Here is a 19,313-nt window from a genome sequence, read left to right as displayed (position 1 = left end):
GAAACGTAAAATTAATGCAAAATATGTGATGTGCAAAGAAAAGTCATGCAGTTTGAAATGCAGAGTGTTCTGGGGTTCACAGGGGAGATGATTGCTTCAATGCAGTGCATTGTGCAGCGCACCAGAGAGGTGGCTATGAAAAGTGATATGATGTGATTGGGAATTCACGTGGGACACTTACACCTTATTGTTTTTGAATCGATTGCGAGTTCACGAGGAAGACTACTATTTTGATTACGTAGTTCACCAGGGAGGCAGCTCTGAAGGATGATGTGGCGTAAAGTACGGTGAGGATTTCACGAGGGACTCCTCCAGCTTACTGCTTCAAAGCGATTGTGGCATCACAGGAGAGATTGTTTTGATACGGTGCTTTGCATGGTGTACTAGGGAGAAAGCAATGAAGAGTGAAAAGCAATGCAATGCCATCTACCTGAACCCTGACAGTTTAATTTAGTGCAAGGACTGGAGAAACTGGAAGTGGGTGTTTTAGGAAGATGCCCTGTGGATACAACCTTTGCAGTGCAGGATTTTGCCACTATTCATAGCAAAAACATTTTCACAGGTTGCCCCTAGACGTGTCTTCTCATTTGAGAATCACGTCTGCCTCGGGAGACTACTGTTCCTGTGATCTGTAAGCACATGGACACCACAGATACAGTACACATGCATGTAGGTGAGGTTCATGTGAAGTCCCTAGGTCCGTGCCTCATCAAATATTGACCACACACTCAGAGCCACCAGGACACAGTTTGGAGAATCCTGTTGGGTCCAAATGGCCCAATATCATCTTATCATTCAGAGGTTTCCAAAACAAAGAAAACAGAGCCCTTGTTGTTACATACAGCAAAAGTTTTCATTGCCAAGCAGAATCCAAAACCATGCTGTTTGTCTCTAAAGCCAGAGTGGAAGAACCAGTTCTGCAACATGGTAATTACAAGGCCACCATCAAAAGCAAGGCTCACGTCTTTCCTACAAGCTAAAGCTCTCTGCTTCACGGCTGCCAGAAAGCAAAAAAAGCAACAACTGCCTCCTGTCACTGAACATCACCCTGTAATTTACTTCTGATGAAATCTTCCTAAAATTCACCCCGGTCATCCGAAAAACATCCTGCTCTGACAAGACGCTTCCCATGTCAACTTGCTGCATGTCTGTCCTTAAAGTCTGTTTTGGGGTTGTGTTCAGATCAGAATTAAAGGCCTGCCTCTTGTATTTGATTTATAAGGTTTAAAAAAGAAAGTATGATGGATACAGGCCGGGGTAGTGGTTAACTCTGCCGTCAGCTAAAAACAGGCAACTGAGGCTACAATTCACACAAACTCACCAAAATTGAACAATAGAAGACTGGAAAAACGTTGCCTGCTTTGATGAGTTTTGATTGTTGCTGCGACATTCGGATGGTAGGCTCTGAATTTGGTGTCAATAACATGAAAGCAAGGATCCATCCTGCATTATACGTGTACACATTCAATATGTTTTCTTTATTTTCATGACCATTTACATTGGTAGATTCTCACTGAAGGCATCAAAACTATGAATGGACACATGTGGAGTTATGTACTTAACAAAAAAAGGTGAAATAACTGAAAACATGTTTTATATCTTCAAAATAGCCACCCTTTGCTCCGATTACTGCTTTACACACTCTTAGCATTCTTTCAATGAGCTTCAACAGGTAGTCACCTGAAATGGTTTTACTTCATATAAATACATACATTTCAGTTATCCCTGAACATTCCATTTTTCAGTTTGTGGCATGGAATTTACTTTTCAGGTTCACATTTAAAGGCAACCGGTCATTTTAAAGATATGGTTGTCTCAATGAAGTCACAAAGCAGTCGGTTCTTCAAATAAAAAGGAGCGAAACTGAAAACAAATTCACAAAACAATCTAAGTCAATCTTTGGACTTCTTGGTCTTACTTTTAGCACAAAAATATATTTTAGCCTTCAAATTTAACAAAGTTTAGTCAAACTTCTTCTTAAGTGCAGTTTAAACAAAGGGTACCACGTCCCATTTTTGACTATTGCTGCACAGTGGGATGGCTCCATCGAATAGCTCCAGTCAAGAACAACTTCAATAGGTAAGCTAACATCCTATGCATGTGAGCTTAACAAAACAAATAATGAAAAATACTCTGCTGGAAAACTTGAGGACACTTAATCAACCCAGTCTAACAGAAAGTTGATGAATCTTCAAGGATATCAATCTGTCCAGTTAGGAAGCACAAGTAATTGTGAAATCAACTTCAACTGCTTTGGTGCAAATGACCGTGACAACAGGTGTACTGGACAGGCAACAGCAAGATAACCCCCCAAAAAAGGGAATAGTGGCCACAGACAATTGCTCTCTCCTTATCCTTCCTGACAGATTCTTTTCTAGTTTTTGTTAGCATCCTTGTCACTACTGGTAACATAAGGTGGTACCTGCAGCCCATTCAGGTTGCATAGGTAGTTCAGCTTCTCCAGGATGGCACATCTATAAGTGCCATCGCAAGAAGGTTTGCTGTTTTTCCCAACACAGTTTCAAGAGCATGAAGTAGACACCAGGAGACCATTACATGAGGATAGCTGAACAGGGACATAGAAAGAAGGGCATCAACCCCACAGCAGGACTGGTATCTATGAACAGGAAGGGCAATGTCAGAAGTCCGACAAAATGACCCCCAGCTGGCTACCGGTGTGGATGTTTCTGACCAAACTGTCACAAACAGACTCCATGAAGGTGGCATGAAGGCCTGACATTCAATAGTGGGACCTGTGCTCACAGCCCGTCACCTTGCAGGTTGATTGGCATTTGCCAAGAATACCACTATTAGCAGCTCCGCCATTGGCTCCCTGTTCTCTTCACAGATGAGCGCAGGTTCACGCTGAACACATGTGAGAGACGTGAAAGAGTCGGGAGACGCTGTGGTAAATGTTATGCAGCCTGCAACATCACTCAGCATGAGCGTTTTGATGGTGGGTCAGTGATAGTCTGGGAAGGCATACCCTTAGAAGGTCACACAGACCTCCGTGTGCTAGGAAACAGTACCCTGACTGCAGTTAGGTACCAGGGTTAAATCGTCAGAGCCGTTGTCAACAAACAACAACATTTATTTCTATAGCACATTTTCATACAAACAGTAGCTCAAAGTGTTTTACATACAGTATTAAAGAATAGAAAAATGAAAGACATAATTATAAAACAAAATAAATCAACATTAACATCGAATAAGAGTAAGGTTCAATGGCCAGGGGGGACAGAAAAAACAAAAAAACTCCAGACGGCTGGAGAAAAATAAAATCTGTAGGGATTCCAGACCATGATACCGCCCAGTCCCCTCTGGGCATTCTACCTAACATAAATGAAACAGTCCTCTTTGGATTTAGGATTCTCACGGAAGGGCTTGATGATGATGATGGTCACGTAGACTTCTTCCTTTTAATCCGTCCATCATTGTTGGAGCATCATGAAGCTTTGAGTAGGTGGAGGTGGCGCAGGCCATCTGACCACACACTGTCAGACCATACACTGGGACAGTGGGTCCTAGGTTCCTCCTGGTGCAGAACAATGCCAAGCATCATACGGCCAGAGTGTGTAGTTAGTTCCTGGATGTCGAAGGCATTCATGTCATTGACTCGCCTGCACGTCCCCCAGACATGAATCCAAATTAGAACCTCTGGGACGTTACATGTCAGTGCATCTGACGCCACCAAGTATTACTGATGCCCTGATCCAAGTTTAAGAGGAGATCTCCCAGCACAGCCATTCGCCGTCTCATCAGGAGCATGCCCAGTCATTGTTAGGGGGGTGTATGTAGGCACATGGGGTCCATAAATACACTACCGGATCAGCCCGGGATTTTAATTTTTGACATTGAATTTTCAGTGTGATGTTGAATGCAGCCCTCAGTTGGTTGGTGATTTTGGTTTCCACCAACCATTGTTGCATCATTTTGTTCTCAACAAATTACACAGCATTACTCAGTAAAGATTTTACACTTGAATATGTTGTTCATCAAGAGCCAATGTGCGATTTAAGTTCATAAGTATCAAATTGGGTACAATTATTGTGACAGTTTGGGTTTACTCCATGGTCTTTACAAGGCTGAACCCTTGGGCACTTAGAAACATCTTTCCTTCAAATCATCCGCAACTGAAAGCTCCTGCATTCTCAGTTGTTACCGTACTCTCTCCTAGCACACACTATGAATGACGCAATACATATTTCACCTTTATTCTCTATCTGCAGATTAACACTGTCAGGCTGTTCTGCTGCTGCGCCATGCTACCTACCCAATACACAATGAAAGGTGCTATACACACTTAACCTTTGGCCTTGTGTGGAGCCAACTCCATGAATCCCCAGCCTAATCCTAGTGATGTCTGCCATACATGCAGAGCAACTACCTGGCCTTTAATAAGCACAAATAATCAGGCTGTGGCCTCTGCCATATTGCACCTCCTCCAACACTGCATTCCAGTTTCAAGTAAGAGTTTCACTTTCACTGCCCTCTGGAATGACCCCCCCCCCAACCGCCAACAGCATGTGAGGGCATTAGGCTGTGCCTCCAAGCTGACAGCCTCCTACTGATAACGGACTTCGTGTTTCAACACGACCCTGCAAGGCCTCTGCAGCAGCAGGAAAAGGATTCTGAAAAATTAGCCAGCACACAGAAAAAAAGTGAAATTGTCCTATCCGTGGTGAGTCATGTGCCTCTGGTTTTTTTCCCCCATAGCCCGTAGCCCGCCCCCCGCGTGCATTTTCAAGATGATCCTCTCATCCATCTACCCAGAGAAATCCCTGCGGCTTCTTCCCATCTGGAACATGCCAAAGCCAGGCTGCAGACATGCCAGGAATGATTAATGGTGTAACAATGACGCCCGCACCATAATGAAGATCAGGGAAGTAACAGAAGCAGACGATTTAAAAAAAAAACAGCGTGTTTTTGTGTCAATTCAAGGATGATGGACAGCCGTGGGGGTATGTTAGACCACTGCCTGACACTCAAAAATGCACTCACTTAAGACAACGACCCCCGGAGTAAAACGGCCAGTCTAATTAAACAGAACAACTTGCCACGTGCCCCATGATCACGACAACCATTCACAAATGCACCAGTCTCAAAAGAGACAGACCCTTGTGGTGCAAACCAACCTTCCAACCCGATTGTCAGATTTGATCATGCTATGCATGGCTTATGACCCTAAGACTCTCAACAGATTTGCATGTGTCAAAGGTGGAAGCACCTCCTATGGGGGGGGGGTTCTCCTGTTCTCCCTGTGCTTCAGTGGGTCTTTAAACATTGGAGTTCTCTGCAATTTGCCTATCAACCACATAAAGGTGTGGAGAATGCTCTGATCTACATGCTCCACAAAGCCTATTTCCACTTGGACACCGCAATCAGGATCATGTTCTTTGATTTTTCCAGAGCCTTCAACAACATTCTGCCTCATTGACTGCTGAAAAAGCTTAAGGCTTTGAATCTTGATGCTCCCACAATCTTCTGGTCCATGAACTACCTGAGCAATAGTCAGCAGTTTGTAAGGCTAAGGGGTTGGTGGTGTGTAATATTGGAACATCTCGGGGAACTGTCCTGTCTCCCTGAAACTCAACAGACTTCCAGCACCATATCAGCACTTGCCAACAAAAGAAATCTTCAGGTGAATTATCCATCATATTCTCCATTACTAATGGAGACGATTTAAAGTACAGGAAAGTCGTGAAGGATGTCATTTTGTGCTGCAGGGACAGCAACCTGCAACTCAACATCCGTAAGACAAAAGAACTAGTGGTGGACTTCCATCGTGCCAAGGAACCTCTGACACCAGTCACCAGCCAGTGGTGCACATCTACAAGAACACATAACCAACAAACTGGACTGGTCCAACAACACAGCGGCGCTGTACATGAAGGGCCAGAGCAGACTGGACTTGCTAAGATGACTCGGGTCATTTGATGCAGGCAGCAAACTGCTGGAAATGTTCTACTAGTCCATAGTGGCCAGTGTGGTGCTGTGCACTGCAGTCTACTGAGGAAAGCAACTTGAGCTCAAAAGAAGCACAATGCCTGAACAAACTTATCAGGAAAGCCTGCGTCACCACAGAACCCTGGAAGCTGATGTGGAAAAAGAGGATGGTTTCAAAATTAGAATGCCATTATGTAACATCCCCTTCATCCCCTCCAAGAGGAGCTCTCTTGGAGCACCTTTATCCAAAGGCTCCTTCCACCATGGTGTGCTAAGCATCGCCTCTGGAGGTCTTTTCTGCCCACAGGTAATTCAATGTTTATTTCCAATGTGCTCTTAAAAGTTCATATTATACCTTTATTTATGTAAGTGTTTATTTATTTATATATTTATTTGTTGATTGGCTCTATTATTTCTCCTGTGAGTCTATTTTCTTGTTTGTTTATGTTTATGCTACTGTATCTGAATTTCCCTTTGGGAACAATAAATTTTAACTAATCTAATCTAATCTGTAATTGGCCAAACATGAACACGGAGCCAAAAATGAACTGGTGTTACGGCCATGAAAGGAGATCCAAACCCTCCTCATTGGAAAGAGTGTTGGAAGAATGGATGAATGAAATGAGTACCAATAATCCAACCAACTTCTATTTCATTTGCTGTCAGGATTACCTTCATTTAACCCAGTGAAAGGCAACCTTTTTTGAGTTGCGGCGCACCTGAGGGACTGCTCAGAAGTAAAGTCGAGACGAGAATAAACTATGTATGAATTTTTCTAGATAAAGTTTAACTAAAATTACCGTAAATAAAAAGCGAGTGATAATCGTTGAGAATTAAATTACAAGGAAGTATCGAATGCTTGCGTCACAACAAAATGTTTTTCACGACAAAGAACTGGAAAAGGTCACTGAGTTTACAAAGTTTACTGTCTTGATCAGCGGTGTCAGAGCAAAAATAAGGTTAATTTTTCCATAGTAATACTCAGACGATTAAGTGGTGAGAGCTGCAGCTACAGCAATATTCTCTCGTCGGCAAGAGCCGAAATGTAGCGTTCATATTTTCTCATTCTATATTTGCTCCACCTTCTTCTATCTGTACAGTGAGCGAGATCTTCTAACGACGAGACTTTTTAAGTCTCACGAGATGTGTTTTTGACACCGCCGGTTTTGATATTTTATGATGAATGGTAAACAGAAAATTTTAACTTGCATTCAAAATAAATACATTCGTTTATGCAACAATCTGATTCATTTAATTTTTTTTTTTTTAAACATTATCTTTTTAATCAACCAAAAGTTCAAAAACACTAGCAATTTTAAATATTTTAAAAAGTTTTCACGGCGCCCCTAGAAAATTCCACGGCGCACCGGTTGCCCGACAATGATTTAACCCACATGAAGGAGTGGCTCAGCGTTTTACAATATACTGGACTACCAGCACCACAGACGACAAAATGTCAGACAAGTAATTATATAGCAATCACACAAAATGAAGATCTAGCAATATACAGATCTAGCAATATACAGTTGCTCCAGAAGTACAGCAACAGCAAGTCCAATTCATGTGTTTTTTATTATACACTGAAGACATTTGGGTTTGAGATCAAAAGCTCAATATGAGACAAGAGTTCAGAACTCCATAATATTGACACCTCGATGTGGTAAACAACACAGAAGACACCAATTTTTAGTTAAGGGCCATGTGGCTGACGTGTTTCTTGCTGCCAAGGTATGTCCTGTTAGATTGATCGTTTCAACATTACTTAGCTCTGAATGTGAGCTCTTGGACCTGTGAAAACTGCATTTGTGGGTAAAAAGTATAAACCAACATGAAGACAAGAGACCAGTCTATGAGAGAAAAACAAGCCATTGTGAAGCTAAGAAAAGAGGAAAGATCACTCTGAGGCACTGCACAAACATTGGGCATAACCAACACAACAATTTGGAATGTTCTGAAAAAGAAAGAAACCAGTGGCAGACTGAACAGAAAACATTAAACACTTCAGCCATGGAAGACAACAGCAACCAAGGACTGAAACTTAAGGAGAGCTGTGAGGAGAAGCCCAGTCAGAGACATCACCAACAACCTCCATGGGGTACACGTGAAGGTAACACATTAGGAAATATATCTTTACACAGAGAGCAGCAGACACATGAAATAAGTTGCCAAGTAGTGTGTTAGACATATAGGTCTTTAGGGACCTTCAATGCTAGAAGAACTAGGACTGGTAAGCGTTGGTGAGCTGAACGGCCTGTTCTCATCTAGGATGTTCTAAAGTTCTTATCACAATCCACCATTTGAAGACATTGAAGCCATACCACAAGATGCAAACCACTCATCCGTAGTAGCAGTCGGAAAGCCAGATTAGAAATTTCAAGAAAACAGTACAGTGATCAGCTTCAAAAGCTCTAGTACAAAGTTACATGGACTGATAAGGCCAAGACTAACCTCTACCAAAAATGATGAATGAAGACGATCTGCACATGATCCCAAACATACAATCTCATCTGTCAAGCACTATGGAGGTAGCGTCATGGATTGGACTTGCATGGATCATTAATCTTTATTGATGATGTTACTCATGATGGTAGCAGAAGAAAGATTTTAGAAGTCTGACAATTTACAGAGAAACGCATCCTAACTAATCAGGAGGAACTTAATCTTGCAGCAAGACAATGGTGCCAAACAACTTAAAGGATTTCATCAAGGGGGAGAAAGTGGAAAGTTTTAGATAGGTCAAGTCTATGACCCAACCTTTACCTAACTAAATATGAAGAGAAGACTGTAAGGAAAAAAAAAACAAACAAACAATAACTAAAAGAGGTTCTGGAAGCCTGGAAAAGCAGAGCAAAAGAAGAAACCAACCAGCTGGTGATGTCGACGAGTCTCAGGCTTGACACAGTCACTGTAAGCAAGGAATATTAAGTGTGATTTATTTTAAGACTCTGGCCCTATACTTGCCTAAAAAATAAGGTGGTCTGCTGCAAAAGGTGCAATTTTCTACAGAAATTGTTTAGCACATCTAGATGTCAGTACCCAGAAATAAAAGCTGAAATTCTGTACTCTCATCTCACCAGAGGGTCTTCAGCGTAGAGTAAAAACAACTGAATTGGCCTTGTTGTTTCAATATCTTCAGAGGGGACTGTGTTGCTATACAGTAAACATACAAATTACTATCTCTATAAATAATTAAAACGATAAGACATCCGGACCTTCTGGTGTCCGTGGACCTGAATGGGCGAAATGCTGTCTGGCGTTTAAAACAGGGCAGGAATATCCGATGAACAAAGGAAAGTGGCCGTCGCAATAGTAAACCATATGGCGTACATTTATGCGTCACTTCATCCCACATCTATAGCTGGGGTGGAATTTATGATAAAGAAAGTGAACAGGAAACAAAAAAAAGGAGGGATGTAAGGCATACCCACTGAACAGTGGGGCTTGAAAATGCATGACAAACTTAAAACAGATGGAATTACCATTAAGCTCATTTTAATAGATGGGCATTTCACTATGCTTGTTTCTAAAGATTTTCATATAACTCATCTTTCAGTAGAGTTTACAAATGCTTTTTACAAATTTAATTATTTGTTTTTAACTCTTTCAGGGCAGATGCCGACTTTTGTTCAAAGGAGGAGTTGACAGTTGTAACTGACGTAAACGGTGACAAAACCCGCTGTTATGTTTTATTTGGACTCTCTTTGCTGGAAGGAAAGATAAGCTTTATTGGTTTGACCAAGACTCCCTGCGCCTGCATGAGTAGCGAGGAGCACACAACGGTAAAAATGGCATCGACATCTGGTGAGTGACCGAAGCAAATGCGTAAAGCAAAATCTGTTGGTGATGTTTTGCATTTTATCTTTGAATTGGACTCTGACTTTGATACCAGTGATCAAACATGAATGTGAGGTACCAGCATCAGCTGAATGGTGCTGAACAGGTTCATGTAGTTGACGCTCCTGCGTCAACATTCGCCTGGGAGGACTGCCACTTACCATGACAAGAGGTACAAACCAGATTGTAATGTACTGTGATCGTGATTGACGCTGCCACATGAAGACAGCCTGAGAAGCAGCCTGCCAGGCATTTCAGATGAACTGGTGGCCACAACTTGGAGCAAGAGACATTTTATGTTGATTTCTGTGTGAAACCATTGCTTTGTGTGCTTTTCAGAACACTATTTTTTTGGGGGGGGAAAATATTCAGCCTTCAAAGAGTTAAATAGCACTGGGGTGGAGCGTACAGCTTGAAGTCATACTTGGTAAGTTAGATAAATGGTACTTTCTACAGAGACTCTTCAAATAAATAAATATATAAATAGCCAGATAAGTAAAACAAACAAACAAACACACACATACTTTGGTCTGACCACACACCAGAATGACTAATAAATACCTCTGACTTGGCTGTCCCAATCTGAGGCACTATACAGGTATACTGCTCTTTGTATAAAGAAGCCCTGGTCGTGTTTCTTGACACATTTCTGCTGAATAATTTGCTGGCTGAAAATCCTTGGTGTTAGTGTGTCACAGAGCGGTTATGCAGCATACTTCAAAGTGTTTTCATTCTCTCCTCCCTTACTACCTCAGAGGGTTCACGGGGTGTCCCAGAACTGAGCCTGCCCTTTTAATTAGCTTGTTGATTTGGTGGGCCTCTCCAGAAGTGATGCTACCAGACCAGCACACCACAGCATAGAAAAATCACACTGGCCATCACAGACCTGTAGAAGATGTGAAGGATGTCACAGTACACATTAAAGAAACACAGTCGACTAAGGAGGAAGAGTCTGCTCTCCCCTTTCTTATATAGTTCCTCTGTGCTCCAAGACAACAACATTTATTTCTATAGCATATTTTCATACACAAAAAATGTAGCTCAAAGTGCTTTACATAATGAAGATTAGAAAAATAAAAGACACAGTAAGAAAATGAAATAGGTCAACATTAATTAACATAGAATAAGAGTAAGGTCCGATGGCCAGAAAAAACAAAAAAAAAAAACTCCAGACGACTGGAAAAAATTATAAAATCTGCAGGGATTCCAGACCATGAGACCACCCAGTCCCCTCTGGGCATTCTACCTAACATAAGTAAAACAGTCCTCTTTGTATTTAGGGTTCTTGATGATGATGATGGTCATGTACACTTCTGGCTTTTAGTCCATCAATGTTGGAGCATCATGATGCTTTGAGTAGGTGATGGTGGCACAGACCAGTCCAGCCAGTCCTGAGGTTGCTGGAAAGGGGTGTGTGGACAAAAGCCCAAGACTTTAGAGTCCTGGTGCTTCCTGTCTTGCTATATGGTTGCGAGACATGGACGCTATCCAGTGACCTAAGACGAAGACTGCACTCCTTTGGTACTGTGTCTCTCCGGAAAATGCTTGGTTACTGTTGGTTCGACTTTGTGTTGCTCATGGAGTCCTGAATGAGGCACATTACCTGCACTGTGAGGGAGCATCAGTTACGGCAATGTGGCGCATTTCCCCGAGGGGTGATACAGCTCGTAGATCCCCAACAATGAGGATCCTAAGTGGCTGGACCAGGCCAAGGGGTCGCCCACGTAACACTTGGCTATGGAAGATAGATGGTCATTTCCGGAGGGTGGAACTGCCTGGGGAGGTTGCCAACTGCGACCCCGAGCTGTTTCATCGTGTGGTGGGTCCTGAAACACACTGTACCAGTGCATGCTCTCCAACTTGACTTGACTTTTTAAATTGCATTGGGGAAGAGCCTACAGGTGCAACATGCTGCTTGAAGTTGTACCTGGTAAGTTAATTGATCTTCATGAATTTAAGAAAGAAAAAAAAATGCAAGTGACTTGTCTAGAAATAAAGGAAGGAGAAAAGCACTCCCTAGCTATGGCTCGGTAACTCATTACATATACAGTGAATTAACAAGTCCTTGGTGTTGACAACGCACTAACAACCACCTCATGGCTGCATTATCTACATATTCTAATGGTTTAAAATGTTTTACCAGAAGAAGCATCTCAATGACCTCCTGTCCATAATGGTTTGAGGCAGAAAACCATGTTAACTTGATATGTTGGCCCTCCGTCAGGTACTTTTTTCAAAAAAGTTATACTTAAGAAATCTGAGCTACACTTAGAGTCACTAACCATCCATATCTGACAATGGCATCAGGCAATGCCATTTTTATACCACTTAAATTTGAATCTGCTGTATATAAAAGTTACTGAGCTATCAGAAACCTCCATTTCTAACTACACGATACTATAAAATGCGATTAAAAAAAAAAAGCATTTTTATACTCTCTATTGCCATAAGAAATTACATCATATCATAGTGATTTATGTTCAGAAATACCAGTTACAAAAATATTCACCAAACAAAATATGATAACTAACTCTTTGTAGAAACATTACCAATTCATCCACTTCAAATTCCCTAATGTACCTGAATTTTCCACCATGAGCCCACTTTCTAAAACAATCAGGCTGATTCAGGACTAAGAGGTCTGAGTTATGAGGAAAGATTGAAGGATCTGAACCTTTTCAGTTTAAGCAAAATGAGATTAAGAGGGAAAATGATTAATATAAAATGTACATAAAGTAGCAGAAGGGACAAACAATCAACAGAGTGACACAGTAACAGACACTACTGCCTGCCTCATGCTCCAAGGACACCAATTCCAATCCCAGCCTGGTCACCGGCTTTCATAGTGCCCACAATGAAAGGCACTATAACAGACTCACCTTGCTTTATGAAGATAAACCCTCAGCTTGTTTAAACATGTCAAATCATATGACATTAAGAAACTAGTTGCAAAAAGAAGTAAACGCAAAACAAAAAGAGCAAACAGAGGCGCCAAGGAATTGCCTAAAAGGCAATCCTAAGCAAACATAGTACAAAAACAAAATACAGAAATCAGAATCCTTAATGTAAAGCCAAAAATAATAAGAACACCAATAAATCCAAAGGGTAAAATGGATATTCACAAACTTCAACAATACATGATTGATTGCCAGTTCTTGAGCCTTCTTAGCTCACTTAAATTGACAGAGGGTGGGCTCAGGAATGGTGACATTAGGGTGGCCCCGCCTCCTGGGGCTCCACCCCACAAAGAAAAGGGAACACAAATTTCAAGATATAGTACATAATTAACCAAAAACAAACAAAAAATAACTGTACAAAGGCAATGAAATATGTGTGTATGTTAATACGTAATAACATTAGCCATCAAAACAAACCCTATTAAGACACCCCACTCATCAGATACTGTGCAAATAACAGAAATTATTAGTTTATAGACCATTGCACATATTTACAGCTGTGTTGGGCACCTGTTTATAAGACACACGATGGTTCTTATGGTGTGTACTCAGAGGATGTGGCCTGGATAGAAAAGGAATTCTGAAGCAATCTTTCCCTATCCAAGCTATGCTGTACTTTCAATATTTACTGGGCTTTTTTTTATTGTTTAACGATGTCACAATCTTTTTTGAGCTGTGATACTCAGGATCATGAGAGAAGACATGTGAGCAACACACGTGACAGGTTCTGAGAAGCACAGCTGCACCTCACTGAAGCCTGCCGATCTAACTCCGTCTCATCTGTCAGGATGCTGCAAGCCATGAGAATGACAGCGGTTGGGATTGTACTTCTTCATCATCGAGTTCTGTGCTCAATCATAGAGCCCCTTATTCAAACACCCAGCCACACCCTGTTCCACAGACTGCCATGGTATCATGTATCATCTCTGTGCAGATGATTTACAGCTTTATTTTTCATTTAAACCTAACCAAGTTAATACTTTGGTCACATTGCTTGATTGTCTGTCTCAGGTTAACGACTGGCTCAGTGGTAATTACCTGCAGTTGAATTCAGGAAAGACCGAGGTACTAATTGTTGCTCCTTCTGTTCTTCATTCTGAGATTAATTTAAAATGATCTTCTGTCTCTCCTATTATTAAGTCAAGTTTACGTAACCTTGGGGTTATTTTTGACCAGTCCCTGACGGTTGGTGAAAATGTAAGATCAGTCAGTCGCTTGTGTCTCTTTCATTTAAGAAATTTTTCTAAACTAAGAAATGCTGTTTCAAAGTCAGAATTGGTGATGCTTGTTCATTCTTTTATTTCCTCGCGACTTGATTACTGTTATGCTATCTATTGGGGTTTGAGCAAGTTCTCTCTCTCTCACGTCTGCAGTTAGTCCAAAATGCAGCTACCTGGGAACTAACTCACGCTAGCCGGGGTGATCATATCACTCTCATTCTGCACACACTGCACTGGCTTCCAGTGTTTTATAGAAATCATTCTAAAGTTTTGGTACTTTCAGCGCTTTGCATAGACAAGCTCCTGAGTACCTAACCAGCCTGCTCCAACCCTATACAGCTAGTCGAACTCTTAGATCAGGGCAACAGGGCCTTCTCGATGTCCCACGCACTCGGCTAAAAACCCGTGGGGATTGTGCCTTTCAGTCTGTGGCATCAAGACTATGGAATAGCCTGCCTTATGGTGTGTGCAGCTGATTCTTTTAAAAACCATCTGAAAACATTTCTTTTTAAATGGGCTTTTAATCAGTGCTACGCAAGTCCTGTTTGTTTTTTTATTACAGTGAACCCTCGTTTATCACGGTTAATCCGTTCCAGACTCTACCGTGAAAAATGAATTTTCACGAAGTAGGATTCTTTATTTATAAATCGAATATTTTCACAGTTAGAGTATAGAAAACCTGTTTACGACCTTCTAAATACGTTTTTTAACATTATTAGAGCCCTCTAGACATGAAATAACATCCTTAAGTCACCATTACACTCGTATTACCCAATATATTAGACAAAATAAGACGTATTAGACGTTACAAATATCATATTATTACTAGGCACACTCGCCTTTTAAGGCGTCCGACTTTTATCCTCAATTTTTGTGCGCTCCATGTGTACATCAGGCATGTAAGTGTAGGGAATGAGAACATCAAAGTGCCCATTCATAACATCTCCTGAAAACCTACGTTTTTTTTTATCCCCTCAAGTGCCTGTCCAAAGTCGTACAATGTCAGCCCGAATCTGTACCGCTAAAGACGGAGTTTCATGCACTAAATAAGCTATAGATGAGAATAAGCAAGCACCATCTCCCCTGATATTTACTACGCGGTGAGGCATTTGTACTCCATCAACATTAAATATTTCCAGAGACATAATTTTGTCTATTTTTCCAGCGCATCGCGCACAAAAGCAAGGGAGCGATGAGAGCACCAGATCTCTGCTCACATCGCGTCACTTCGTACCTCAAGCCGCAAGTAGTAAGTCTGTGATAAGCGGAATACCGCTATGCTTTGCACTCACGGGATTGAAGGACAATCCCAAACGCTTTTCTATAGTAGATTATTGTACTGTACATTTAATTGCACACAAACACTAACCTATGAAGGCACAACCTCAGTAGGAGAGTCTTCAGAGGTGGTGCAGTATCTTCAGCAGGTGTGTTGTTGTCTTCAGTGAAGGAGTACTAAGAGTAGGCAGTGGGTGTCTGGGTGTGCGGCTGAAGAACATCTTGATAGGCAGTTGCTGGCGCTGTCTTTTCATATGCGTGAGGAGGCTTTTGTAGGGTATTGCCATCTTTAATCATATCCAAGAGTTTCACCTTCTCCTGGATAGTAAGCATCTTCCTCCGGCGCTTAGTTTTATTGTCAGAAGGCTTAGAAAAAGCAGCACGTTTAGGAGCCATCGTAGGGCTCAGATAAAAGTTCTCAGAAAGCACATGCGTAGTGACGTAAGCGTGTATGAGAAAAAAAACGCCATAGAGTGAAGCCGCGAATGTCGAAGCGTGATATAGCGAGGGATCACTGTATTTTTATTGGTTTTGTTTATTTTTTGTTTTAACTATTGTATTTGTACTGTATTTGCTGCTCAGCATTCTGTGAAGGTTGCTATATAAGTAAGCTACTGACTGCTACTAACTAAAAGATGAGCAGGTGTTTAGGATGGCAGCACAAGTACAAAGTTGCCCCAGGACTTGTCTTTTGTCACAGCGAAAGTTCAGTTTTATTTAGTAAAGGTGGCGATACGGTCATGTTGCAAAAAGACAAAATGACTGTGATTAATCAGAATGATAAGAAACAAACTAGCCCCCTAATCACCGTTCACAATGCCGAAACTGCCAATGTTTGTGTTGGGGGGAAATGTGGAAGTCACTATTGCCTAGCCCACAATAACACAAGGAAGGTCTCAATTGTGCAGATCAGGCACCGATATATTCTACCCTCTCATGTGCAAGCAGCAAAAAAAATATTTTTAAAAAGTGCACAAATAAATAAACACATTTGTACTGTGTCCCAGTGGTGGCATCATGCTGTACATTGGTGACTGCTGCAAAACTTATGAAGGGCGTGTACTAAATCTGCATCAATACAGCAGTGGACAGCAGACAGACCTTCCATACTGTATGTTGGCGTTTTTGGCATGTACCTTGTAGAAGAAAACCTCCAAGGAAGACAGGACAAGTTCAATCAGTTAGTTTTTTTTTCAGTCACAGATGAGTACCTGGATTCTACGTTACAAGGCAGAAGAGCAAAATTACATTTTTTTTTTTTCTATTGGCTTTTTATGATTTCTTCTTCCTCCTCCTTCCCCTTATTTATAACAAAAACCATAATATCATTTACTTAATCATTTAATTTAATTACGCTAATGGGCCATCTATTCTTATTTTTTTCACTTGACCTTTCCTTCTTTAGGGTCTATCTGACATCTTTCCTGTGTCAAATATACGCATTTCTAAAGAAACTGGAAATTTTCCTGTCTTATGACAGACGCCTGTATGAATAACCTGCCGTTAGAGCAAAATGGCTTTGTCAGCTATTAACCCTAAGCAGCTTGCAAGCAGTTAATTTTTTTTTCACGACATGTTTCTAGTTCACGTGATAACATTTTTTACAGTTGAAAAATACAGGCAGTCCCCGGGTTAAGCACGAGATAGGGACAGTAGGTTTGTACTTAAGTTGAATTTGTATGTAAGTCGGAACAGGTACATTATTTTAATAAATGCTATTGTTGACCGACTGTAACCAAGTGCTCTACCAATGAATGATGGAGTTTCACCTCTCTCTGACATTTTTATTATTTCTACATTATTTTCAATTGTGATGGTTTTTCTCTTCTTTACTGTATCACCAGCACTTGCATCAGATTTGTGTTTCAGAGACATTGTTGAAAGGTTAAGGCAAAAGGTTAAGATGAGCTCTTCTGCACAGCGCTATACAGTACACGCTATCACAGCAGGAAGGCACCCATCGTCAACACGTCTGACGTACTGACAAGAGACAACTTCCTGCTATGTGCGTAACAGTACAAGCAGGCTTGCTATTGAGAATGACTGGGGGCGGCAAGGGGGGGATTTCATCACCAGCCCACTTCACAGTTACCTCCACTACAGTGCCTGCAGCGTCCACCCACCAAGAACGAACATGGTGCGGCCAAAGGCGGGTAGTGAATCGCCCAACCTCAATTCAACAGGCAGCCATCCGAGGCACACTACAATGCTACCCCCGCTGACCAATTCAGCCACAACCGGGTTACCACTTCCAGCATTACCAGCCCTGTGTGCTGAGCGGGCAGTGAAATGCCCCCCTCCGCTCCACACAGCCTGCGTCCAGTCAGGAGCAGTAGCGGCAGCGGCGTAGTGGGCGGGCAGCGAACCATCATCCTGCACACGAGCGATAGCTGTGGCCCCGGTGACTATCGACCACGGGTCACCACTTGCTGCTCAAGCAGTGAAATCGCCACCCCTCCAGCCACCGCTTACAGCATCCCCAGGCCAAAGATGACAAGGGCGGCAGTTACTGAGGTGCATGCGTCGCAGCTGCGTCCTCGTTCGTAAGTCGTAGGTCAGATGTTCGTAACCTGGGGACTACCTGTATTCAGTTTTTTTGACTCATTTCTCTTGTGATAAACATAATGCTAAGAAGGTTAAAAATATACATTCAAAATAGCTGCATGAATCAGTGAATGAATGAACAAGTAAAATTTCTTGCTCTCCATCTAAATACTAGCATGTAGCGAAATAGCAAAAAATAAAGCTTTTGCAGTCCAAAAGAGTTTAAACCAGTCAAAAACCCAATGCACTGGCTCGAATGGCTAAGAATGATGGAAAAAAAATAACCAGCCCAAAATCTGACAGGTTTTCACCCAAATTAATGGAGCTTCCATTTTTGTATTTTGGACATTTTTAAACTGAACTCTCAAAGGGTTTTTATTTTTATAAAACATTGGCTGGCAAAAATTTTCTCTCAACATTGGGCTGTTCCATTTCACCTAAAAAATTATAATTACAACATACAAAACAAGAGAAACGATATATCTATAAGTTTAAATTATCACAGAAATGATTTTAAATGAACAAATTCAAAAACCGTATCACATACATTGGATTCAGAAAGAATTCAGACCCTTCTGTTTATGTATGTATTCCACAAGAGTAAATCAAAAAGTAAAGTCAATTTGAAAATTACTGAAACAGACAGAAGCTGATTCAATACAGCACTTTCATGATTGCTTACAGGTAGTCTGAACATGCACAGAGCATCTCACTGCTGTTAGTCTAGTGGAAGCCAAGATCAAATAAAAATGGACGCTCCACTGTGGGATCACACCATTGTTGAACGTAGTGAGATTTGTTTGGGGAGAAGGAGTGAAGCCTGCTGAAATTCACTGGAACAGATTTGTCTTCATTCTCACCTCCACTACTACCTCTAGGGGTCCAAGAGTGTGTCCCATAATTACAGTAAGTCTAACTTCTTAATCAGCTTGCTGATTCAGTGGTCATAGAAAAAGGGTCTTAATACTTGTGTCAATGGGATATTTCAGTCTTTTCTTTATAATAAATTTTCAAAAATTTCTAAAATCCAATTTTTTTTTCTTTGTCATTTTGGAGTAATGAGTGTTGCTTGATGTGGGGAAAAATGAATTCAAATGATTCTGCAACTTAACAAAATGTGAAAAAAGTGAAGGGGTCTGAATAATTTCTGAAGGCACTGTAAAAAGAAGCTCTAGTTACTTGATGGTCCCAACGGCGGCAGATGCATACCTTTCATGCACTGAGATGGACTTAATAAACTTGCAAGGTGTTATACACGTCCACACCTGTGAATCCAAAATTGAACGATCACCACATGGAGTGCACACAGGCCGAGCACCTCAAGACATAAGCGCCTGCAACAAAAAGCAAAAAATAAATAAGCAAATTCCACAGTCATTCATAAAGTACATTTAAAACAATCAACGGCTGACCAAACTGCTGTACAAAGTAAAGGCACAATTTTAAAATTTCATATAAACAATAAATAACACTAAAACACTACAACGCATAAAAAGTAGACTAATCCTCCAAAACCAAACCAAAAGATATCCCA

At 41.3% G+C, this 19,313-nt stretch overlaps 1 protein-coding gene across 1 annotated transcript in view; it reads right to left on the bottom strand.

Moving 5' to 3' along the window:
- The window catches only part of arhgap35a (Rho GTPase activating protein 35a), a 237,210-nt gene that overhangs the window by 105,240 nt on the left and 112,657 nt on the right, over window positions 1-19,313 (bottom strand). The window contains exon 2 of the mRNA XM_039768047.1: window positions 18,989-19,113. The gene's annotated coding sequence lies outside the window, so the exon portion shown is untranslated. The remainder of the gene's footprint in view (window positions 1-18,988; window positions 19,114-19,313) is intronic.

This window comes from Polypterus senegalus, chromosome 11 (assembly GCF_016835505.1).
Source record: "Polypterus senegalus isolate Bchr_013 chromosome 11, ASM1683550v1, whole genome shotgun sequence".
Classification (NCBI taxonomy): Eukaryota; Metazoa; Chordata; class Cladistia; order Polypteriformes; family Polypteridae; genus Polypterus; species Polypterus senegalus.
Note: the sequence above shows the minus strand (reverse complement) of the source record. Positions and strands in the feature narration are given on the sequence as shown.